Here is a 27,192-nt window from a genome sequence, read left to right on the forward strand (position 1 = left end):
CTCTCATCATCCCACATCCCCAAGGACCCCAGCTCTGAGACGCTCTTTGTGTTTTTCAGATTCTGAGAGATGTTCACAGTCTACTTTCTAAGCAAGGATTGTTAGGTCTGCAGTCCCATAACCCAGTGCATTCAGGAAACATATGATTTGAAATTGTGGATGTCATTGGAATGAAAGAATAAGGATCAGGAGTTGAAATTTTAATCTAAATATTTCTTCATTTGTCTCTAGAAATACCACAGATGGAATCGGTATGACTCCATTCAGGGTGGCATTGAGAAATGTATTCAGTTTGGAGCTCAAAGTGAAGTTTATTTAAAAGTGACTAAATTAAAAGTTCAAATGGGTGTTTTGGGATTTTGATAGAAAATAATCTATCATTGCCTTTGGTCAATAAAAAGAAAAATCACATTAACTTTCCAAGGTGATTGAAGCCTTGCTGTCTCTGTATTTCTGTGTCTTTGCTCAGGTCTCTCTCTCTTAGAAATCCTATCCTTCCACATCTTTGCCCACATCCTGTCTGCTGGGCAAGGCTAAATGACACTGCTTTTCCCAAAGCCTTTCCAAACCGATCTCTTCCTCTTTTAAATATGATTCAACCTCGTTTGACAGTTATTTGGCCGTTCTTCCTCACCCTGTGACATCAAAAAGTCTTCGTGGACAGACCTTGTTTCTTCATCTTTTCCTTCCTCCCAGAATCCATTCACTGCACCTGTCATATGATAGTGATGCAAACACATGGTCCATTGAGCTGGAGCAGAAGGATTTGTATTTGAAATTAAAAGGATGGTTTTAAAAATACAAGGCCACAGAGGTATGGGGTCCTTATTGGTAAACCTAATTACAGATTCTGGTTCTGATTACGCTTATTGGGGTAAAAAAGTTGACTGTCCCTATTTGTGCTGCTAAAAGGAAGACATGAAACTGTGCACTCAGGACTGCCAACGGGAGTAACACCATGGAAATTCCAACTCTACACTAAAGAAAGGAGCAGCAGCTCAGGATTGGTATTTCTATAGCATTTCCCCCCAATAAAGCACATCTGAAGCAGTTGCTGAGTGACGATTCTCAAATGGAGAGATACAAGCCTTATCCAAGAGCCTATTAGATTCACTTTTGTGTATTTCCTTTCAGTTGCTTCTCACATGCATATTATAGGCACAGTTACAGCATATTGCTACACTGAATGTCATTTTCACACTTTCATCACATAATAAGCAATATTACATGAATCTGGTAATATTGGCTTTGTCCTATTTATTTAGAGTCTGGCACTCTTGTTTCCTATGTCCTGTGTATGAATGTGGAAGAATGGTGTGCAACTAAAATAATTATTCATCACAATATCTTCTTTCAGATCAATTTTTAAAACTCCACTTCTTAATTCTGCCTCCTGACCTATTCTATTGAATGAACTAAGATCTCTCTCTGGGATTTCAATGAATATTCCAATCCTCACTTCTGTAAGTTTCTTAGAATATAGTTAGGTCTATGATTTCTTCTTCTTTGCTTCTTCCATCAATATGAGGTGGTGCAGTCATTAAAAGCAATGTCTGGCAAACTGTACAGCCTGTGGACTAAATCAGTCCCATAGCCTGGTTTTGTTTAATAAAGTTTTACTGGAAAAGAGCCACACGCATTTATTTGTTTTATCTATGGCTGTCTTATCCTACAAGTGCATAGCTGAGTGGTTGTATAAGAGACCATATGGCCCACAAAACCTAAAATATTTACTTTTCTGATTCTTCACAGAAAAGGTTTTCTGAGCTCTGATTAAGTGTATAGATTCAGACTTCTTGGGTTCAGATCCCAACTCTGCCACTTTTTAATTGTAAGTTATGCTTGATATCTTGGCTGCACTATCTTTATTATTTAAGCATTAAAACTTCCAGAAATATTTATAAGGAGAGTCATAGATTTGCTCAGTGTAGGTCTTATTCCCTCTGATTTACTTTTTTTTTTTTTTTTTTTTTTTTTTTTTTCCGCATTGAATTCTTCAACTGCATGGTGGTTGTTTTTTATGAAACCTAATTCCTCAGGTAAAGAAAGTACAGTATGTGTTAATCATATATTAGAATCAGAATTTGTTTACTTTATATAATAAATTATACCATTTCTCATCTTTTTTGCTAAATGAGAATTATCTCTTTCTTTAAGGTTTAAAGAAATTTGGTAGTCCAAACATTATAGACAGGAGCCATTTTATGAAGGCCACTTATTGGTGACTTTCTTAATTCTTCGTATTACCTGTTTTGTGTGTTTTGTTTCAATTTAAGTTACTTATGTGGGAAAGTTGTATATTTTCTAGAAGTTTTCAATATTACCAGCATACAGTTGTATATTCCCATGTAATAATTTTTTAAATTTAATTTAATTTTTTTAATTATTTACCTTGTACAATCTTTTTTAATACTGTACAGCATGGTGACCCAGTTACACATACATGTACACATTCTATTTTCTCACATTATCACACTCCATCATAAGTGACTAGACATTAGTTCCCAGTGCTACACAGCAGGATCTCATTGCTAATCCATTCCAAAGGCAATAGTTTGCATCTGTTTTTTTTTTTTTTTATTTTTGATATTCCATGCAGTTACTTATGTGTAGCTTTTTAAAATTTGGGGTTTTTTTCTGTTTATATTTAACAGAGGCTCATATAATTTATTAGTTCTGGGTTTTAAACAAATAGTTTGATAATAATAATTTCATTCTTTAATTTGTTTTCTAATTACTTTTGACATTTTTTCTTAGAGATTTTGTTTTGTTCTTTGCTTAAATGTTTAGTAGGCTTTAAATTTACTTACTTGTGGCCAGTAAAAGGATTTAAAAGTATGAATTTACCTCTATAGGCAGTTTTAACTCATCCCAACTCATCCCTGTGAACTTTCTTATTTTGTGATTTTGTTTCATTTCTTTTTTAACTTTATTTAAAAGATGGTTAAACCTTTTAAGGATATTGAAAATTTGTAGTGTTTATTTTGTTGAATTATTTCAAAAAGTATGATATGGAAGTTCTGCTTTTATAATGGTTTGGGGGTAAAACACAAATCAATATTATAAGTATTTTTATATAGTTGAATATAGGAAAGTAATGTTTCCCTAACTTATAAAATTGAGTATTAATATATTAATTTTGCCTTGTTATATATTATGTTTGTAACCTCTATATTCGTATTTTCCTTTGATGGCACAGAATAATTTTACACATTAAATTTATCAATATAATTACATTTCTATAAATCTATCTGTGCAGTTTTAACCTTTTAAAAATGCATTTAATTGCCATAGATTTTGTCCAAAAACTTTCAATGTTGTTATGTCTTTTTTAACTTTTAAAATATTTTCAATGACTATTTATCTCATTTTTTTTTTTTTTTTTTGCTTTAATTCTACTTGGCTTTTGGAGTAATTAACTCAAAATGGGTCAAAGGTTTTAATGCAAGAGCTAAAACTCTTAGAAGAAAACATGGGTGTAGGAGTTCGTGATAATGAACCCAACTAGTATCCATGAGGACACAGGTTCGATCCCTGGCTACACTCAGTGGGTTAAGGATCTGGTGTTGCCATGAGCTGTGGTGTAAGTTGCAGATGCGGCTCAGATATGGTGTTGCTTGGGCTGTGGTGTAGGCTGGTAGCTGCAGATCCGATTTGACCTCTAGCTCAAGGACTTCCATATGCTGTGGGTGTGGTCCTAAAAAGGAAAGAAAGAGAGAGAGGGAGGGAGAGAGGAAGAAAGGGAAAAAAGGAAAGAAACAAAGGAAGAAGAAAGAAAGAAAGAGTGAAAGAGAGAGAAAGAAAGAAGAGAAGAAAGAACAATGAGAGTGAAAGGATAAACTGTGGCATAGATAGAATACCACTTAGTAACAAAAAGAGACAGACTGTTGATATGCACATAATATGGATGAACCTCCTTTACTGAGTGAAAGGAGTAAGATGTAAAAGAAAGAACATACCGTGTGATTCTGTTTGTATAACATCCTAGCAAAAGTAAACTAACTGTAGTGACAGAAAGGAAGTACAGGACTGCTTGGGAGGGGTTGCAGATAGGGGTGAATGACCAAGAGGCTCAAGGAAACTCTGGGGATGGAGACATTTGTAGTTTTTTTTTTTTTTTTCTCCAATATTTGGTTATTCTTTAATTCATGAAATAATGGTGACAATTCCATTTGCATGTTAGAAGTTACTTATATAATTAAATATTTTATACAGACAGATATGATTATTATTTCAGGCATAAAAGTAAAAATTCAGTATTAAAATTTTATCTTAAATGAAAATTTTAATTAAACTATAGCTTATTTGAATTATCAACACATAACATAGATTTTAGTTATACTAAAACTCTTTCTTAGGTACAAACTATGAGGTATAAAATAAGATACAGGGATGTAATGTACAGCACTGGGAATACAGCCAATATTTTATAATAACTTTAAATGGAATATAATCTTGACTGGAGTCTGGTGTCATGGGTGTATATGGATTTCAGGAGTGGTCAAATTACCCAATCTAAGGAAAGGCAGTTTACTTTACTTCCATCATATCTCGAAAAGTTAGGAAGTGTTCCTCAACTAATAATACTTACACACTGACAAACTGATCTTTTATTCCTTTTTGGGTGACAAGACATTTGATAGTTTTCACTTTTTCTTTTCCTCTGGAATGTCCTTCCCTTCGCAATTTTTATCAACTCTGTATTTGTAACTTAAAAAACTCCATACATTTGATTAAGCATCTTATTTTAGAAACACTCTACTTCTGCTGCTCTCATATCAATGTTTTTCTGATATATTTGTAGTATTTCTTATATCATTACTGTTGAGTTCATGTGGTTCCTTCTTTAGTGTTTATAGCCTGAACTGTTATATCATAGCTTGCTCAGTTATAACTTCCTCCAGTCATCTCTCAATGATGTGAACTATATGAAGAATAACTCTTGCAGACAAGGTGGTATATTTTCCAACCACTGACAACTCTGAAAATGCTCTCCTTTTCATATATGAATGACAGATTGGAAAGGGAGAGGAAAAGAAAATACATTTCAATATCTACTGTATTTCAAGCACTTGAAAAAACCATTGTCTCATTTATTTCTTATGTCAACCCTAAGAGACAGGTATTGTCTCTGTTTTACAAGTGAAAAACTGTTAATGCTTGGAAAGATGAAGTATTTGGTTTATATGTCTAATAAATCAAAGAACCAGGGACATAATTTGAGCCCTGGTTGTTATGCTCCAAACCCATGCTCTTTCTTCTACATCCCACTTCACCATGCTCTGTTTTTGCATGTAGAGGAATCAGTCAGTCAGTCTTTGCCTTCCTCAGGTCATCTCGGCATCAGGCACAGATGTCTTCATCCTGCTGCCTCAGAACCACTCACAAATCCTCATGAGGCAAATCTTAGAGCAGCCTCTTCTGTTAGCAGCTCCTCAACCAGAAGAAGCTTGAAAAATAATAGCCATCATTCATTGAACAGCTACAGTGCTTGGCATGGTGCCAAGGATTTTGCTATTTAAATACATAATTTCTTTTTTACAGATGAAAAGACTGAGGCTGCCTATTATCACCTAGCAGGAAGGTGGTGGAAGCAGGATTAGCTTGCATCTCTCCAACTCCAAAGCCCACGTCTTAACCAACATGTTACCTTGTCTTCAGAGAGTCAGTACCTGGTGTCCTTGGGCACACATATGCCCACCTAATCAAACTCTTGCAATAGTTTCCATTGTGTTGGCTTATAAGGACTGATTGAATCTCTCTCTTGGCTCTCTGATTAGCTCTCAGTTCCTCCTGTTGAGTTTTGGAAGTTGACCCTGAATTTCAGCTTATTTTGTTGGATGTCATGTCTGACCTGCCTCCTTCTTTCCATTATTTTCCCCTGTGCCCTACCCCTTCGGCTGTTGCCTGGGAGCACTGGATCTGGTATACATCTCTGGCTGCTTGTCCTCTCATATCTCCATTGGCTAGATTTTTTTTTTTTTTTCCTTGATACAGCTCTCAGCTTGGACTAGCTTGGATATCATGCTGAGACACCAATTGATGCATCATTTCCGCAGCCAAGTTTAGTCTCCCTGCCTTTGTTCTTCATGTAGTCAGTGTACATGAGTGAAACAAGTTTTCCTGGTAATTTGAAGATAAGATGACCTTAGAGCATGACTAGTAATAATGAACCCCAAAGCTATTTAAAGCAGAAATACACACAGGTTCTACTTGTCAGCAGGTTCGTGAGGATGACAGGTCCTAGAGAAATACAATTGTTTGTAAAGTGAAGCAAGTTCAAGTAAATTATGCATTAAGAGAGAAAGAGAAAAATAGTAATCTACAAGGAAAATCCAATGAACAAAAATTTTTCCTTGTTTCTCTAGCATTAATGAAAGGGAAAAAACAAAAATATTTGGTCGTCCCATTGAGTTCAGGGTGTTCCAGGGCTTGATGAAATTACCCCTGTCAACTATGACTGTTCTTTTTCTCCAGTTCTAGTTACAGAAAGAACCTTCTGGTTATGAAGTTAGCCTCCCAAATGTATTTTTAAAAAAGGTACTCTAGAGAAGGCAAATATTACAGGCAGCAGAAGAATGTTTGCTTTATTGTACATTGATAAATTGGTGTTTTCATGTCTGTGGAGTTCACTTATATAGAAGAATATGCATCAGTCCTGGAAAGCTGTTTGACTTTGGGTATTTTGACAAAATTGCGTTTGAGAACCAATAAAGCTGAGGATTAGACACTGAATGAGTACCCAGAAGACAATCCATGAAGTGGTATTGCCACCTCATGGATTGTCTTCTGGGTACTTACTCATTTTCCTTCTATTTGCTGCTCTTTTAGTTCTCTCAACAGTGAAACTACAACCCAATATAAATCACTTTCCTTTCTCCACTATGCATTGCCACTGGGGGGCCCTGAATGCTTTGCATTTCGGCACATGTGAATCATGAAGAAAGTTACGTAGAGAGACATAAAAGCACACTCTGTGGCTCTAAAATGAAATAAGAATTTAATCTTATTCACAACTAGATTCTAGCTTAAAACTGAACGATGTCATAGTTTGCATAATATCCACAGCACTGATTCTCAGATGACCCAGGGCTCTCTTGACCTGGGACTCTTTCAAACCTCTATTCAAATATTTTTATATTTGACACTTCAGAGCTTTTATTCCCTTCAGTCAGTCCACCCTGAGTCCATTGTCGGTAGTCCGATGCTACAGCTGCCTGGCTCAGCTAGCTCCTGGCACCCACTGGTTGGTTGAAAACATGGATTCTGGACAATAAAAACACAGCCACCCAAGAACTACCTCCAGGCACTACTTAAATGTCGCTTTGAGTAACTAAACAACTCAATGCTGTTTGCTTCCTAAGAGGAGAGCTGAATTAAAGGATTCCTTCCTTAACTGCAGTGAAGGAGTCATTGTTCCTCAACTTCTTTATTCCTCCTCACCTCAAACATCCCACCCACGGCATTAGCATTTTGGGAACATTCTGACTTCTGGCCGAAACAGCCTTCCACAGCAAGATCCAGGACCAAGGAGGAAGGAAGGAAGGAACAGGACTGGAGAGTTTCTAAGATTGTCTTTCCCTTATTAATTTTGAGCCATTGCCATTTGCTAAGTCATTTCCATGAACTTGAGGAGAAATAGGCTGTGTTGTGTGAATAAAGCCCATTAACTGAGAGTGTAAATTCTGACAGCATGTCATGGAGATAAATATTTGAAAATCTGAATATACTATAAACATGCCATTTTTCTTGGTATCTCTTCTCACTGTTCTACAGAGCATTCATGACATTGAAATTTATATTGACATTTTGGTCTAGTTTCCAAGAATATGAACTCCTTATAGAAGCTTAAGACTATTTAGATCACTGCTTTATCCCAAAAGACTCAGTCAGTAAATGTTTATTGAATGAATCACTCTAAAAGGAATATTCTTACAAGGCAAATAATTATAAATATTTAAACAATACCTTATTGCTAGCATTTAAAGTAATTTCTCAACAGATTTAGTGAATGAGACAAGACTATTGAATAAGTTATAGTATTCGACCTTAATTTTCCATCCCTGGCCTCTGCCTTTTTTTTTTTTTTTTTGGCCATGCCCACAGCATGCAGAAGTTCACAGACCAGGGATCAAACTCACACCACAGCAGTGACAATGCCAGATCCTTAACCTGCCAGGCCAACTGGGAACTCCTCCGCCTTCTTTTTGGAACTGTGTGTACTGATTTGGTGTGCTTTCCCACAAACATAAACATTTGTTAATTTTTATAAGAAAAAGTAGTGGAGCATGGTTAAAATTCACATCGTGGCCTGTACTTTAAGCATTCTAGCCTACAAATAATGATTTTTCCTGTAATGTATTTGTGGCTGCTCTCATGTGTGAAAATTTTATAAAATTTTTTATTTGCTCTTTTCATTGGTTTGCTATTGACACCATCACAAATTGCCACAAACTTAGTGGCTTAAAACTACATGAAAGCATTTTCTTAGCCTTCTGGAGATCCAAAGCCCAAAATCAGTTTCAATGAGCTGAAGTCAAAGTGTTACGAAGCTGGCTCCCTCCTGGTCTCTGGGAAAGGATTCCTTCCTTAACTGCTCTAGCTTCTAGGGGCTGCCTGCACTCTTGGGCCCCTCCCTCCTTCCTGCATCTTAAAGCCAGCAATGCTTATCTTGCTTCTGCTTTCGCAGGGCTGCCTTCTTCCTCTGTAGTCCCATCCCCCCTCTACTTCTCTTACAACAAAACAGATGACTACAGGAGTTCCCATTGTGGCTCAGTGGGTTAAGATCCTGATGCTATCTCTCTGAGGATGTGGGTTCAATTCCTGGCCTCACTCAGCGCATTAAGTATCTGGCGTTGCTGCGAGCTGCAACTTACTTCACAGATGTAGCTTGGATCTGGTGTTGCTCTGGCTGTGGTGTGGGCTGGCAGCTGCAGCTCCTATTCGACCCCTAGCCTGGGAACTTCCATATGCCCCAGGTGCAGCCGTAAAAAGAAAAAAAGAAAACCTTATGATTACAGTTAGGGCCCACTCGTATAATCTAGGAAAAGCTCCCCATCTCAGGATCTTTAACTTAACCATACCTGTAAAGTCCCTTTTGCCATATGAGGTAACATTTACAGCTTCCAGGAGTTAGAACCTAGATATATTGGGGGCAAGGGGTCCGTTATCCAGGCCACCTCACCTTTCTCTGAATTTAATTTCTGTACTGAATCTATGATGCTCTTCTAATAAAAAGTTTTAAAATATGCACTGAAACCTCTCTTTTTAAAGATGCTATTTGCTACTTTGTGTTTTAAAGAATTAAATAGTTTTAATAGAAACATGCTAAATTAAATTTTCACAGGAAATGCAAATTTTCAGCAAGGTGTCATCTCCAACATGTCCCTTAGCGGTGAGACTGTGGACAATTGCCGAAGGTCACAGGGTTGGAGAACAAGTTAGTTTGGTCAATGTACTCTTCACACCTCAGGAAACAGGACCAGAAACTGATATTATTTATTTCATTCTTCTGAGACTTCTCCCCTTCTGTTAGCTTTTTTCCTTGCGGAAGATGAAAATATTAAAAACAGAAAACATATGTTTACTCAGTCTTACATTCCCGCCTGGACTGACACATAGTTCTGAATATGCCACACCTTCTAAAATGTTCCTCTCCATCTTTCCCAGGCCAGCTCCTAGCCTCCGAAAAGCTCCGTCAACTCTCTCCTTCGCTGTTGGCACTTTCTCAGCCTTTACAGTGCAGTTGAGGAGTCACTGTCTGGGGAAGCCTTCTTAAAGCCCTCCCACAAGCGCTCAGCCAGCCCTGTCACTCTCCGGTTGCTCATCATCCTGAAGCACGCATATCTATTTTATTGGTCTGTCTCTTCTTCTAGGCTGTGCGCACCATAAGAGTACCATGCCCTTTAGACTATAACACCTGGCCCATTCTTGCTGGCACAGAGTGGGTGTTCACTGAATGTATGTGAATAAGTAACGGTTCCTTCAATCATTGTGTGCTGACTGAATGAAGTTTCACTCACCAGTGAGTTTTCCTCACTTCATTAAGTTTTCTAACTTTGCAACTTTTGACACATGCGGGCTTTGTAGAAAGTGAGGTGTTGTAAAAATGGGAAACGTTTCTCACTTATCAATGTTGATATCATTAAAACATAAAGCTGTAAAATATTTTATATTATTTGGGGGTATGGTCATATGGATCACATCATACACTGGCACATGAGCATGTGGTTCGGTCCAGATGGGGTAATTCCAGATGGAACAAGGATGTGTCAATATCCCTTTGAAGACAGTGCCAGCCCATCATATGGGCTCCACCTAAGGACTCTGACAAAGGGACCATTTTTACATAAGGGTACTACAGTTGCATCTGTCACCACACATAGCTAACTAACATTTCACTTCCAGTGAAAGCACTTATTGTTTAATGCTTTGGTAGGTAGCTAAACTGATAAATTTACTTTAAAATCATCCTTGGAGAATCTCAGAATATTGGGGCTGCGAAGGACTACAGAAATCATTCTTTTCACTCGGTGTGTTATTTTTAAGATGAAGACATTATGCTGATAGAATATTGATTTGCCCCAAATCGTAGCATCCTCCTGCCTAATTAGTCTATTGCTATCTCTACTACACTATTATAAAGTCCTTTAAACATAGTTTTCAAAAATCGTTAGGTCTTCTCAAATTCTAAACCAGATCTGTAATTTGCATTATTCTCCACCTTGTGGTGAGAAGCTGTGAAAAGAACACTAGGTTGGGATCACACCGCTTGGGTATATTGTCGAAGGCTCTCTGCTGCAGCCCACGGAATTCAGCTGTTGAATTAAAAAAAAATGCACAACCTGGAAGCTGAGAGTTAAGTTTTATTTGGGGGCAAAATTAGGACTTAAGACCGGGAGACAGCATCTCAGGTAGCCCTGAGAAACTGATGAGGAGGCCAGTGGGGAGCTAGGGTACATAGGAGTTTTTGCAACAAAAGGCAGGAACACAAGAGGTCTGGGCTCACTGAAATCATTCCTTTGATATGCACCTCAGCTACGGGGCAAGTATCCTGGGTTTTCCCAGCCTGGATTCCCTCAGGCCTTTCCTCTGTAGCTCACACCCTTGGAGCGGGTGCATTTGCAGATTATTGTGACAGCCTTTGCTTTGTCCACTTAACTCCAGCCCAGGCAAGGTGGTATTCCAGAGCTCTCTAAAATACCACCTCAAAGAAGGAGGGGGAAATAGTATCAGTGTATATGATAAAAGGTGTGTATGTGTGTGTCAGGGGGGTTTGGGGGGGTACCTGCAGCCATGCACACATTTTACAAAAGTTTGTTGCTGGTCTCACGAAGGTTACTGCTAGTCACAAGGAGCAGACATCACCATGAAGGATTTTAGTGTTTTTCTAGATAGGAAGAGATACAAGAATTGGGCACACAAAATCTTCTCCTAAAAGTATCTGATTGTCTGAAGACCTGTTCTTCCAGTTTTCCCAGAGCACACTCTTTCACTCCTAATTTCCACCCTGAGCTCCACTCAGGGGTGCTGCAGGTCGGCAGGCAGATGCAGCGGCTCATGATTTAATCCATGTAGAGGTGGATGGCAAGTGCCAAACTCGAGTTCACACAGCTAACTTGAGGCGCAAAGGGGGAAGTTCCCCCGACACTGTGGAATGTCCTTTAAGAGACCTCTGCTGCCTTTGCCATGCTGCAGAATCAGGAAGTCACCTCTGCCCCCAACAGGAAGCTGCTGAATTAGAAAAGTGCTTGACAAATCTGAGAGTTGCCACCACGACTGCTGGCTCCCAAATTCTGCTGCTTCTGTCGCAGTCTGGTGCCCTTAGAGTGGATGCCCTGTTCCCTGTCTCTCTCTCCAGTCAACTCAGATCTCACACACATGCATCTGAATGGCAGGACCTAAATCCTAGGCAGAACCCTTGCTTCAACAAAGGAGTCTGGGAAGTGGCACTTTCAGCATAAGAAATAGACCCACCAGAATGCCTGGAGTGAGCCAATCCCTTGACCCAATGCACTGGTTTTAATCTTTCTTGGATATTTATGGGACAAACTTAACCTCTCTAGGCTCCAAATAAGACAATGGGTGTGAAAGCAGTTTGTTGTGAAAGATACAAAATGCCAGTCATTTAGTACTATTCTCTGTGCCGTTTGTACCCTCCTAGTTATTCCTACTTCTGTTGAGCTTATGTGGAATTCTAGTAGGATGAAATACAACCATCTTACTAGAATACCACCCTTTTATCCAGGCCCTGAATATATCTGCCCATGAAAATAGTACCAAAGGGAATGGGGACTATGATATCTTTAGCTTGGACTTATTTCCATGGCTAAGTTTAGAAAAGTGTTTTAATGAGTCTTCTTGTTAGCAGGCTATAGCTTAATGCCATTTGGCTCTCCCTGAAGACTCTTCTAAAATTATTCCTGATCTTGAGACTTATTTTACTTTAAAGTAAGCTGGCATGCTCTGAGTCTTCCGCTGGTTCATTAATTGCCTGGTGAGGAATGAGTGACCTTCGAAAACTTAACTGTGTCCTTTGGTAAAATTTTGGCCTATTAAGAACATTTTAGGAGTTCCCTGGTGGCAGAGTGGGTCAAAGACCCAGGCATTGTCACTGCTGTGGCTTAGGTTGCATCCCTGGCCTGGGAACTTATGCATCCCATGGGCACAGCCCCCCCTCCCAAAAAAAAAATCAAAGTACACAGAAAATCAATGCCATTAATTTATTCATTCAATAAATACTTAAAAAAAATTTCTAAGACCTTGCCGAGGATCTAACTTGCTGGCCTGGACAAATAGAGCCTCCCTTTGGACACTCAGCATTTTCTAGGGGTCTTGGCTGTTTTGTGTCCTCTACAACTGTCCATCTTGATCTGCCCTTTCTTCACACCTGCCTTCCACCCTCCCACAGCCTTGGCCATGACCTCCCTCAATGATTTTTATTTCCAGGGCCATGTAAAATTAAAATGTCAATTACATTCCTACGTCTGCTCTTTAAATTCTCTTGGGTAATGAGCCATCGTTATTGTGGGTGAGAGATGATGACTGATTCATTTTGTGGGGAAAACATGACACAAATGAATTTTCAGCCTTGGCAGGTATTTGTACTTACACGTCCCTGTGCTTAAAATAATATTTCTTGCCATTTGAAAAACGTATTCAACATGATTTGTAAATATTGCTTATAAGTATTATAAAGCCTTCTGTAAAATGTTAGGTTATCTCAACTGTGATTGCCTCATGGGAATCTGAATGCTTTCTGACGGTGCTCTGGTCCTTCGGCAGTCTCTCTGGTGCATAAAACAAAAGACGTTTCATGGCTAACATTCTAACGTTCTGTGAATCAGTGCATGTTTAGCTACCCAGTTCATTGTGATGGCTCTTGCTGGCCTCACTGACCTATCCTTAGATAAGGGTGTTAGGATAGAGGACTACAAAGGGCATTACTAAATTACTTTCTCTCTTTCTCCACCTTCTCCTGCCATCCATCTCTTCTCCCCACATCAATAGATTTTAAGATGAAAAAGGTAAACCCTCCTACACTGTTGGTGGGAACGTAAATTGGTACAATCACTGTGGACAGGGACAAGAATCTGGTGCTTGAGTTCCTGCGGAAAACAATATGGAGGTATCTCAGAAAACTAAATATAGAACTACCATATGACCCAGCAATCCCACTCCTGGGCATATATCCAGACAAAACTTTCATTCAGAGAGATATGTGCACCCCTATGTTCATTGCAGCACTATTCACAATAGCCAAGACATGATCCTTACCTCTAGAACTGCTTAGACAAACAACCTAAATATCCGTTGACAGATGAATGGATTAAGAAGATGTGGTACATATATACAATGGAATACTACTCGGCCATGAAAAAGAACAAAATAATGCCATTTGCAGCAACATGGATGGAACTAGAGATCCCCATACTAAGTGAAGTAAGCCACAGAAAGACAAATAACATATGATATCACTTATATCGGGAATCTAATATATGGCACAAATGAACCTATCTACAGAAAATAAACTCAAGGACATGGAGAAGAGACTTTGTGGTTGCCAGTGGGGAGGGGGAGAGAGTGGGATGGAATGGGAGTTTGGGGTTAGTAGATGCAAACTACTACATTTGGAGTGGATAAGCAATGAGGTCCTGGTGTATAGCACAGGGAACTATATCTAATCGCTTGTGATGGAACACAGTAGAAGATATTACAAGAAAAAATGTATATATATAACTGGGTCACTTTGCTGTACAGCAGAAATTGGTGGAACATAGTAAATCAACTATAATAAGATTTAAAAAAAAAAAAAGATGAAAAAGGTAGAGCCTGAAGGGTGGCTTTTCTTTTTTTGATCAGAGCTAGAGATAGACAGTGGCCTTCAAGAGGTAGGAGTGGAATTGTCTTTGAGCCTTACTTTTCCTTTAGGAAGTAACAGGACCTACCTCACCAGAACATGTCAACAGGGCAAGTTTTCACTTTCTTCCTTAGCCTTGTAGCTCATCACAGAGCAGTTACATATTCAAATGAATCTGTCAGGGACAAGAATCTGGTGCTTGAGTTCCTGCTCGGCCTGATGACATTGATTTGTGAGCATAATGCTCGGCTGCGGGATGTGTGACAGATAAATTTTATCAAAATTAAGGCACAATTAAACATTTCATCTTCCTAATTACTGGCTGTAGATTCAGCCTGATGACCATGTGCTGTAAGGAATCAGCGACCATTACACATTTTAATGGAGCACAGCTGTCTTACAGCTTGGTAATATTTGCACAGTGCCACAGAACTGTAATTTATGATAAAAAGAAAAAATGTGTATTGGTGCTTTTTTGCCAAAATAGATTAAGGATTCATATACTTTAATGAGATTTGGACCTCGTCTTGGATTATCGTTATAAATGATTTATGTGCATGTTCGTAGACTCCTGTAGTTCAGAGTTGATTTGTGTTTGGGTCTACCAATATGGAATTCAATCTTTATTCTTGAGCCAATATCTATCATTCCCCCCCTTCCTCTTTCTTTTGTGTCTTGCATTTCTTTCGCCTCTCACAAAGAAGGGCAGATGGGAAGGGACACAAAGGAAAAAGGCAATGGCAGCAAAAGGCCTCGTTGAAAATGACTGGAGCGTCTTTAAAACTCATCCGGAGCAAGTTTAGGGAAGGGAGGAGCTGCTGCTGGCTGCAGGAGCAGGGGCAGCACGTGGGCCTCTCTTCACCAGCCACAAAAAGCCACGCCCACTGGGGGGAAAACCTCACTTCACCCCATTGACTGGAATTCATAAGAGTACTAATGAGGATGATTATCAATTATTTATCATTAGAAAAGGCAACGTGGCAAAGCTGCATCTCTTTACTGCTCCTACTCTAAAGACTTCTGGGCTGCGAATTTGACACCACTTTGCTGTTAACTACTATTGGTATAGGTCTCTTTATCACCATTCTCAGTGAAAAAACCCTTAGAAGGTCATATATTTGTGAATGAACTGCTTTCAGCAGATTGGTCACCAGTAGGGTCATGAGTAGTCCAAAAACGTACATGGAAACTCTATGTACACTGTGCCTGGTGCGTGCTTGTCATTAATAAATTGGGGAGTGCATGTACCTTGTTATATCTGCTTAGTAATTATTATGATGATTAAATTTGTCCAGGCAAGTGGATGCCATAATCTCCAAACCTGATATGAAAAAGATGCGCCTCTCTTGAGAAATACGTCTTTTCAGAAAGCACACTGTGGATGAGAAAGGCGAGATACCAGAATCTACACGAATCTGCTCAATTTAGGTGTTAACTTGCCTACTGAAAACAGAGAACATATCCTAATGAATTCAGCAGGCCTAAATATATATATGTAACAGGGAGAAAAGAGCCCATCTTTTTATCATCCCGATCTTCTCCAGGCTTGATTTATTTCAGCACTCATATGCTGGAATGTTTCATACTGTACCAGGTTGCATATGCTTGTACACTAATTCTCAATTGCCGTATGCAGTTTGTGACAACCATCTGCTTAGACCTCCCTTTGAGTTCTTTCTCCCACTCAGCCCAGCTGAAGTAAAAATATGGACAGAAACAACTTCTGCAGGGAGATGAAAAAGTTAACAGGGGAGTGAAAGTTAGACTGTGTATCTGCCTTTCGCATGGATGTGCTCCTGCAACTTATGCTCCACTTATCAAATATTTGAAGTGCAAAGCCTGACACTTAGCAGAAAGCTGTAAAAAATGCCATGTTTCCTCTGACAGTCTTGGCTGTGGAGGAAAGGTAAGAATAAAATATGTACATCGAGTGCACACGCTGACGCTGGAGCCCACTGGTGCTGCTCCAGCACCTAGACTTATAGTACGTAGCACCTTGTCACTTACCAGAGGGGAGAGGGGTGGAGGGGCGGAAGGAAGAGATAGTCAAGCAGATTTGAAAATGCCTGAAAAAAATCAACACCACATTTTGGAGTTTGATTTGAAAAGGAGGGTTGATGTATATTTCCTAAAAATTATTGACCTAGAATATAGGAGAAAGAACCTCATAATTACGGGGCTCTGACTTCATGTCTTTTTGCATGGAACACGAAGAGAGAAAAACAGGAAAAAGGTCTGGGTATTTTTTTTTTAATTTATCAATTTATTTAATTTTTAATTTTTTGAGAATTTTAAAAGCAGACATTACATTTATGTATTTGTGTTTGAGAGATTTCAAAAAAAAGGGGGATACTTAAGGTTACTAGAAGACATACTGCTGTCGTGGAAGTGACTGTATTTATTGTGCATCATCAAATCAAAGGCACTGCCAATTATATCAGACCTGATCTCATGAATGTCAAATGTGAAGTAATCGGGTCTTAAAATCATTCAAGAATTATCAATCTATCTATGTGCCTGTCTACCTATTATCTATTATCTGTTTATCTACATATTATTACCTATTATCTATCTATCTATATCTATCTATCTATCTATCTATCTATCTATCTATCTATCTATCTATCTATCTATTTATCTATTTATCTACCTCTTTCTATCCTCTATCTGTATATACTATGGCTAATCTGTATCTATATCTCCTCAAGGTGATCAAATGGTCAAAGTATGGATTGAGACCTTTCATACCATGACCATGTATCTAACTACATAAACAAAAGAAAAATGACCTTGAGGTCATAAGAAAAATGGAAGATATGGGACGTTTATGGGAGAAGAAGAAGGAAAGAAGAAATAACAAGAGGATGAGAAAAGAGGCGAGAAAAAACTGGATATGTGTAGAGGATACTAGAAGAGCATCTGAAGTAATCCTGTATCTGCAGAAGACCTCCATCATAGCCTCTGTCTTCCAAAATCATTAATATTTCTACAGGAAAATCACAAAGTGAGAACATGAAATTGGCAGATGAAGAAAAAAGAAATGCCTGGATATAGTGCTCATGAGTTTCAGATGGCATCAGCTATAAAGCCTGGTGAATCATTACTAAAACAGGCAAAATACAAGTTCAGTGTGTTCTTGTGGTGTCTGAACCACCAGATTCTGTCTAATTATAATTGATCAATTCTTAACTCCACAAGTCATACAAATATTGCTTGTTGCATTTTACCTTTTCCTTTAAACTTAAGTGGTTTATCTGAAAAATTTCAGTGTAAATATATCAGAATCAGATTGTATAACTGGAATATATTACCTTACAACTATTGAGAGAATTTTAGAATCCTTTTAAAAAATCCAAGGGTAATAGTTAATGATCAATTATGTAATGGTTAAGAGCATGGGCTTTAGAATCAAACTGGGTTAAAATTCAACTCTGAGTTCTGACTCTGCCATTTAATTTCTTATGAACTCAAGCCTCAGTTTCTCTATTTGTATAATGACTAAAAGAGAGCACCTATCTTGTTGTTAGGACGAAGTGAGAAATGTAAATCACCTAGCACACTGCTTAGTACATAGTACTCAAATGATGGTTAATCCTATTACTATCAAAAGTCTGGAGGGAACAAATGAACAAGAACTTCCATTGGTGGGAAGCAAGATGCTGAGGAACTACCAGGAATGGTTTGTGGTGAACCCCGGGCAGAGTTCTTTCTCAAGCAGATAGGGATGGGAGATGTTAAATCTGGTTATTCAAGAAAATGTGTTTGTCATCATATGATGGTGACGCTTACATATAAGGATTATACATGCAAATTCTTCTGCAAATACTCTGTGAAACCATAGCACATGGTTCCAATTCTGGAAATATAATTGCTTTCCTACCAAGCAGAAATGGTTTATCTTATGGTTTATCTTGAGCTTTTTGATACCTTTTGTTCATTAATGCTTGAGGTCAGCTGAAATATATCTCTGTGTGTATACACACGATATACATGAATATATTGGTACATGTATTTTTTAAATCTTTTAAAAAACCTTTTGTAATTTGGATTTTCAAAGGTGGTCTCTATTTTGTTTCTCAGTCTTCCAGAAATGGAAAGACATGCCCACTCTCATTTTTTGTTTTCAGCCAACTGGTTTTATCTACTTTGATTTGTGCTATACAGCAGAATTTTTAGATGCCAGATGCTAAAACACATAGGCTAAAAGCAGGTCAATTTCAATACAAGACTATCATTTTACAGTTTAGTGACTATATTTACAAATTCCATAGTAACAAGCCTGTTGACACAGGCACAGTGAAATTATCATCCTTCACAAATAATCGCAGACAAAAATGTTTCCTTCAGACCCTGTGCTCCTGTCAGTCACTGACGAGAGACCAGCACCTGACTGTAGGGTTTATGAAAGTTTGAGGTGGAGGAAGAAGAGCCATAGCTTGGGGTTCTTGTTAATGACGACAGTTTCCTTGCTCTGCAGCCAAGGTTGGCAAAGTCCACAAGAAACAGCAGGGCTTAAATAGCTCACTGCTAATCCTAGCAGGGTTTTTGTTGTCAGACAGATTCACTGCATACCTATTGTGTGCAGAACACATCTTTTCACTTGCCAATTCCACACCGAGAGGTTGGTTTAGCTCTTTTTATCTTTATGACCTGCAGACTGGTAACAGCATTTCTAGCAGTGTGTTCGTTTTAACAATAATTTATTCCCATAAAACAAGGTGGAGGTTCCCTAGGCATGGCCACCATATGCCTTGAATTTTCAGAGATAATCCTGATTTTTATGTAATTTTATTTTCAGTGCAATAAAGGCAACTGGTGAAATACCTAATGACATGCTATTTCAATTTTTTATATTATTCTGAGATTTCAGGTAATGAATTGGCATATCAGAAAAAAAAATCTTGCTAGATTATGTTTATGGGTTTCTAGTTTGGAACATGTGGCTAGGCCATGGTATTCCTTAAAAAGGGATTTTATTTTCTACTTTTTGCACAAAAACCATGGTATTTCAGGAAGGCATGCTAACGTCTACATCCATCTCTGGCATCACCGATGACGTTACAGCTCCTGTCTCTTCCCGCAGATACTTTTAAGGGTTACTTCCTGATGGTCAGGGGTCTTATGTCTGTTAGGAATCTTTAAGTTTCAAGTGACAGGGACCCCAGCACAAACTGACATAAACAAAGGAGGAGATTCATTAGGTCACATACTCAAAAGGCAAGTCAGGGTTGGTTGTAATTGAGACTTAATATGGAAACTTGTGTGATATTGTCTAGGACTGATTTTATCTCGATTTTTCTGTCTTTTGTATTGATTATATTCTCAGACTACAACCAGGGCCCCTGATAGCCTTCAGTTGCCTCATGGTCTCAAAATGGCCGGAGCAGTTATATTTTTGTAACTCACTGGCAAGAAAAAGAAACATTTCTTTTGGTAACCTCCATGGAAAAGATATGCCTTTTAGTCCCAGAAGCCCCAGCAAACATGTCCCCTGCTTCACTGGCTCTGCTTAGTTTCTGTACTCAACCAAATACTTCACTAAAGGGATGGGATTCGCTGGTGGGTTTAAGCCAATCAGGCTCCACTTTAAAATTTGGGGGGTGAGGTCACTTGTATCTGTGCCATGCCACGTGACTAAAAATGGTTCCTCCAAAGCAAAATTTGGGTTCTGCTACCAGGAGAGGAGAGGGATGTCTCCTACAAGGCTCTGTGATTGTGCATACCATTAAAACCCAGTTTCCTAAAATAAAAGACCATGCAACACAAAAACAGATTCTGTTATCCGTGGAACTTGAGTGGTCAGCTAGAATCCCACATTAGGTGAACAGGTTTTATTTTGTTTTTTTTTTCAAAGACCAGGCACTGAAGTGCTCTTCAGTTTCACTCAAAGTAGTCAAAATTACAAATGTAAAATCAGGAAATTCCAAGTGGGCAGAACAAAGAAATATAATGATGTCAACATTTCTTTTAATAAGCATGGGAATTGTGAGGATTCCAGAAGTCCTTTGATCACTTAACAGAGAGGAACATTCTAGAATTTTGGATCTAAGATGGTATGAACCTTTAATATCTCTTAAATTTGCTCCATTATAGGTCTCCCCTAGGAGATCTGGTTTAAAACACCTAAACACCCCAAACCCTCTGAATCAGTATCTCTGTGGGAAGAAAGTTCTGATAATCTGTATTTTCAAAAACAGGTAAATTGAGGAGACATTGATTTACTCTATACCTCCCACTTAACCTGCTGTAAAAATCACATGAATTTGTAAAGAACTGGGAGGGAGCCTCTTGGAATTGCCTCTTTCATTCACTTATTCAACAGATGTTTATTTTACACTTATTTTATGCTATACTTCTAGGCAGTTAATATACAGACACAGATATAGCCTCTGGTTTCATAGGATTTATGGTGTTATAGAAACATACACTTAATAAATAAGAAATACATAGATGTACGATTACAGCTGTGGTACTTACTGCAAAGAAGTAGAGAATCCTAAGAAATGATTAGAAGACCTAGTATCATTGGGATATCCTTAACTACTTATCCAGAATTCTCTCCAAGTATGTGTTACAGCTGAATCTCCAGTGGTAAATGGCCAACATTAGGATAAGCCCAAAATGGACCAAACTCTATGTAGCACGACTAGGTAAACAAACAAGCCCAGATAATATAAATTCAAGAACATCGTAGAAAGATCTTGAAGTAACCACTTCATCACTGGTGTCTATGCTTGTACATCTCCCTAATATTTATTTAAACTGAGAGCTGAAGCTACCCTTGATTTCAAAGTTCAAATTCCTAGAATCGAAGGACTGTCGATTTTTACCATCTTTGGCATTTACAAAGGCAAAGGTCAAGCTCGTGTCTGTAGGTAGAACGTTGCTGCTGCTGATGTTGATGCTGTGTGTTTGAAACAGGCCTTGCAAATCACTGTAGTTTAGCCAAATAAATCAAACTCTCCTTTGTGGTTTCTCTCTCCCAGCTAACATTTGAATATCACAAGAGATCAAAGTAGGAGATGTTCTGTCACTTGCATTCACAAGAATAGATGACTTTTTATCCTGTCTTTTCTATTATTACTGTTTCAGTGTGATGATTCAATAGCAAGTGAAACGGTGCTAGGATAATGCTTTTTTTGTAAATGAGAATTATTGTTGGGATATATCAGAAATTTTCATTTTAAATACCAAAGTCTTGAGGTTTGTTGATTCAAATAAGAGAGTTTAAAGAATATTTTGACTTCCTGAATATATTTTCAGCTCTCAAGTTGGTACAGAAACTATAATTCTATTAATTCTAAGTTGAGATTATCATATTGTTCAGTAAAAATGCTACTTCTTTTTTTGAGTTTTTTTTTGAACATCATAAAGATATAGGTATAGAAAGTCCCTATACTTAAGCAAAGGAATATGTTTCTTATTCTAGAGCTTAAAGGTGACTATAATCAGTACACTTATTGACAATTATTTAATAGTCTTTTGTCTCAGTCATACCTGGCTTAGAGGCTACAGTATCAGCGCAGTAAAATGCAGTTTTCAGAGGGAAAACCTTGGGGGGAAAGGAAAAAACAAGAACAGAAAAACAAGATAAAGCGATTGTCTACTTACCAGCACTGGGTATTTGGGGCTTCAGATAATATGGTACTTGTCAGGCAGGAGAGGATGGGCTGTGAACAAAAGAAGACGATTACGGGACAAATAGGCAAAGACCTGATAACATCATTTGAATTTCTAGATCCAGCCTTTGCTCTGTGCAACTTTAGACTTTCCAAATTTATAAGCCATAATTTTTTAAAAATGTAAGTTACTTTGTGTTTGGTTTCCATTGATTGTAACCAAAGTCTTGACTAATACATCAAATGTTGAAAAAAAATACCAAAGATGCAAAGTTTTGTTTGTGGTTATGAGAGAATGAAAATACAACACAGTGTTATTCTACATTCATAATCATTCAGAGCAATATTCTAAAGTTTGATAAGATGTCATTTCCTTATAAATGAAAAACTAGTGAGTTAGAAAGTGAGTTAAAGGCACTGAAGTCAGTTTTATTGAAGACAAAAATAACAAATATAAAATTTTTATGCCTTCAATTTAATAATTACTTTTGTAATTACATGGTATAGGAGGTTCTGCCAAAGCACATTCTGTGAATTCTTTTTTATAAGAAAAAAAACAAATGAACAGGATTTACTCTTAAGAGGTATTATGGTGGTTTACAGTGTTTAATAGAGTCAACTTCATGTTCTAAAACATTGGCCTCTATAACACACCTAAACTCAGTAAGTTGTGTACTAACACATAGAACAGTGTACTATATATATCTATGGAATATTGCTATAAAACAAGAAAATTAAAAACTCTGAGAACTTGAACTCTCCATAAAATTACTGACTAGTCCCACATAACAGATCTTATAGAAAGAGGACAAATTGTAATTATTCCTGAGCAAGAAAAATACAACTTGATATATAAGAAGGGTTGTAGATTCCTTGGATCTTTCTTTTGTTTAGTATTTATTGCACACGTGGAGCAAATGTCTTTAACATTTTTAGTCTAGGGTGTGTTCCTCACACCTGTGTCACTGAAAGAAAGTTTCTGTTTGTACTTTATTTAAATGTTTACTTTGAAAGAAACATACTTACTATTTTGTACCTTATTAGATAAATGGACTTTGTTTTCCTTATCTAAATTCCCTTTTTTTCAATGGATTTCTATGAACTGCTCTCCAGATAAATGTGCCCATTTTATAGACAGGAAAACTGAGAGTCACAGGGGTCAAATGGCTTGCACACACAGCCAGGAAGTGAGAGTCCTGCAATTTGAATCCAGGCCCTCAGATGTAAATTCTGAATCCTTTTTCTTCCCCCACTTCCCCTCGCAGGCAAAACAGAATCTCACACCTCAGCATCTGTTCTGATCCCATCCTCTTCTTGCTCCAGGTCAGTGAGGGCTTGTTATTGCCTCGTTCCTGTTGTGATCTGGGAGCCCATTCCTGCCTTTGGGAAATTCTTGTATCTTCCATAATATGCCTTCTGCCCATTCATTTTGCCTCCTCAGGGGATAATAATTATGTCTTACCACTGCCATAAGAATGATGCATCGATTTGTACTAAGCAAGATTCTTCTGGCCCCCTTAGCATGGGGATGAGAGAAGACTCCTAGAGTAATTAAAAAAACCAATGTCTTCCTGACTCAGACTCCACCATAGGTTTATTCCTTTATTTATTTATTTATTTATTTATTTATTTATTTATTTTTATTTTCATTTTTCCAAATTCCCTTTTAAACCATGACCATTATCAGGTAACAAACCACCAGGTTCATCTCTAGCACCAAAAGCAAGTTAAAGGATGCTCATGTGTTTCAGGTATGTTTGAAGTAATGTGCTTTCCTAAAGGGGACTGCATGTGTTCCTTAAACTTGATCTAGTCCCTCTGCTTGTTTTTAAAAGAATCTTTGCCTCTCATATTTCTGTGCTCATTGTTAGTTTTTTCTTTTTACTGATGATGTTGCTTCTAGTCTTAGCTAATGATAAACTTCACCAATTTTTATTAACCAATTTTTATTTTACTGCTTTTTTGATCTATTGTTTCTTCTAGCCCTCACCATAATTTTTGTGATTATGATTATTACTATTACACCTGGTTAAATTGGACTATGCACTGGTTATTAAAATTAAAAATTACTTGGGGAATTAGTACAAACCATAGGATGATGATGTCTTCCTCTAGAGACACCATTTTGGGTTGAACCATGTCTACCACAGTTTCACATACTGAAATTCTAACCCCTAGTACCTCAGAATGTGAATTTATTTGGAAATAGGGTCATTGCAGGTGTAATTAGTTAAGATGGGGTCATCCTGGAATAAGGGGGGGTCCCTAATATAATGTGACTTAATGTCCTTATAAAAGGGGTAATTTATACACATACAGATACACAGACAAGGAGTATGTCATGAAAAGATTGGGGTTATGCTATCACAATTAAGGAAACTTCCAGAAACTAGGAGAGAGGCCTTCCCTAGTACTTTGAGGGAGAACACAACCCTGCTAACCCCTTGATCCAGAATTCTAGCCACCAGAATGGATACAATAAATTTCTGTAGTTGGTGGCTCTTTGTCATGGCAGCCTCGGCCAACTAATACAGAACGCGTGCTTGGCTTTCACTTAGGATAGGGATGAAGAAAGCCACGCCCTTGGCTGGCAGGTACAGCTTAAATTTACAATGTCTCTTACGCTTCTTCAACAAGTTTGTAGACGGAGATCGTTCTTGAGTCGGGTAGTCAAAGACAAAAGCCATTTAAGGCAAAAGAACACAGACATGGGAAGCCCGTCAACCCTGGATTGAGCACTGCTTTTCTGTCGCATGTTTACACATCTGTGTTTATAATCTCAGGATATTACTGAGGGTCTCTTTACCCTACTCTACTCAGCTTGAGTTAAAATATGCTTTCATGGGAAGGCCTGGATACATTTTTAGTTTAACGAGCCAAACAGCTCAGTTTCCTAAAGATAGGTCATTTGAAAAAAGGGTTCAATACACTTTTTCCAGCCAATTAAATATTTTCAAAAATAGCTCTTTAGGTAGACAGCTAAACCTAAATTTTCAGAGACAGTAAAAGCAAATTAATAAAGGAAGCAAGACTTTAACTATAATTAAAGACTTTATTAATCGAAATTTAACTTACATTATTAACTAACTTAATTCTAGATTTTATCCTGGCTTGAGCAAGGAAAATTTACTTGCAAATTTTTCTGACTTTCTTTAGTCATCAGGCTAGTTTCTTGCCTGCTTTTTTTTTTTTTTTCCTACTTGTCATGCATTATCTAGATCTAATCTTAAATGTCTATGTGTTTAATTCTTAGCATCAGACCTTGAACTAAAAGCAGAAATAATAGTGATACCTTATATCTGTGGAATGCTTTATACTACACAAGGTGCTTTATACAATAGAAGCTCTCCTAAACCACTTAGATGTACATATTCTACTAGTGGAAGAAAACTTTTCATTTATTTCTTAGCACACTGTGGACCAGGGCCCGGTGGGTCCCAGGCCAGCAACCTGCTCACCCTTGTGCCCACAGTGGAGTAATTTCTTTTTTTTGTTGTTGTTGTTGTTGCTATTTCTTGGGCCGCTCCCGCGGCATATGGAGGTTCCTAGGCTAGGGGTTGAATCGGAGCTGTAGCCACCGGCCTACGCCAGAGCCACAGCAACGCGGGATCCGAGCCGTGTCTGCAACCTACACCACAGCTCACGGCAACGCCAGATCGTTAACCCACTGAGCAAGGGCAGGGACCGAACCCGCAACCTCATGGTTCCTAGTCGGATTCGTTAACCACTGCGCCACGACGGGAACTCCCAAGTGGAGTAATTTCTACCAAATTCTGTTTATGTTCAAAATTGTTTAAGAGAGGAGTGCTTGTTATTGTAATTGTGTAATTTAAATAAATATTTTATAAACCAGCGACATAGGAATGCAGAAGGAAAGAGAATTGCCCTTAAAAAAGGCTGCCCTGAAGCCCTGCCAACACCTTGATTTTAGCCCAATAAGATCTGTTTTGGACTTCTGACCTCCAGAATTATAAGATAATAATTTTCTATCATTTTAGGCTACTGTGCTGGTGGTAATCTGTTATGGCAGCAATAATAAACTAATACACATCATTAAAGGAAACATTCTATCTAGCCACACATGGAGAATAAATATCTATTCAGGTTTAAAATTAAAATAAAATTATTGTAGTGTGTTTATATCACCTAAAATGATGTTTTATTTATTTAATTTTTTAGGTAATTGACCAACTATAGGCTCCAGTTGCCTCAAATGAGAGAACAACTACTCTATATGGTATCTCATTGTATCCATGGGAATTTTGTGGAGTCTATCAAAGTTCTTGTTCTGTCTCTGTCTTTTACGATTCAGATGGAGGAATTCTTTCTTATTTTCATTTATGAAAACTAGGGCCTTCTCTAACAGTGAATGATGAAAATGTTTTCATCAGATAATCCTTAACATCTCTAACCTGTTTAATTTGTAGCTGAAACCCTTGGGTTTTTCTGTGCTTTAGCTCTGATTTAACCTGAAATTAAAGTCCATGTGCTTTGCAGCTGCTGGTTGCCCCTAACCAGGGAATTATGACTGAAATATCTGAAGGACACTGGAGTCAGGAGACCAGCACTTCGGATCTGAGTGACACTGACTATCTGGGTGTCCTTTAATAAATCTTTTAATCTCTCTGGGACTTAGTTTTCTCCTTTATAAATTATGAAGTTGGAGTCGATGATTTTTAAGGTCCTTTTTGGATCTATAGGTCTCTGACTCCATAATTTTAATTCTAGAAAAACTCAGTTCTGAGGAATGCCAAATTTCTCTCCAGGGAGGGAAGAAAAACATTTGGCTCCTAGACTATCTAGACATGTTCCTGGACATTCCTATAAATATCTCTTCTAAGGGATTGAAAGTCTCTGTTTAAGTCCTACAGTTTGCCTGATATCCCCCCTTTTCGTACAACTCTAAAAACTACAGCTGAGATCCAAATTACTTTTTGTCGGGATGACCTTGCCTCATCTGTGCATCTAGCCCATTCTGCAAGTGCCTTGTCTATTAGGGACACTGAGCGAAGTGTGGGAGAGGGCCAACATCTTCCACTTCAGGGGGAGTCAGGCTTGAAGACAGATGGACTGTACCATCGCCTGGGAGTGCTGTGACTAGGGAGCAGCCGGTCACCTCATCTGCAGTAGTGACAGTATCAATGAGGACACAGACTGGATCCCTGGCCTTGCTCAGTGAGTTAAGGATCTGGCCTTGCCATGAGCTGTGGTGTA

At 38.1% G+C, this 27,192-nt stretch overlaps 2 long non-coding RNA genes across 6 annotated transcripts in view; one reads left to right on the forward strand and one right to left on the reverse strand.

The window, feature by feature from the left end:
- LOC110260285 overlaps positions 1-27,192 on the forward strand; it is a 492,008-nt gene that overhangs the window by 269,567 nt on the left and 195,249 nt on the right. Inside the window, exon 5 of one of the 5 annotated variants that reach the window (XR_002343282.1) lies at positions 9,670-10,165. The exons of the other annotated variants lie outside the window; for them this stretch is intronic. This is a non-coding gene — a long non-coding RNA (uncharacterized LOC110260285). Of the gene's footprint in view, positions 1-9,669; positions 10,166-27,192 lie in introns of those variants that run through there. 5 annotated transcript variants of the gene reach the window in all.
- Positions 1-27,192, reverse strand: part of LOC102167557 — a 293,103-nt gene that overhangs the window by 8,945 nt on the left and 256,966 nt on the right. The window contains exon 6 of the long non-coding RNA XR_002343278.1: positions 21,971-22,029. This is a non-coding gene — a long non-coding RNA (uncharacterized LOC102167557). The remainder of the gene's footprint in view (positions 1-21,970; positions 22,030-27,192) is intronic.

The sequence above is a fragment of the Sus scrofa genome, chromosome 4 (genome assembly GCF_000003025.6).
Source record: "Sus scrofa isolate TJ Tabasco breed Duroc chromosome 4, Sscrofa11.1, whole genome shotgun sequence".
Taxonomy (NCBI): domain Eukaryota; kingdom Metazoa; phylum Chordata; class Mammalia; order Artiodactyla; family Suidae; genus Sus; species Sus scrofa.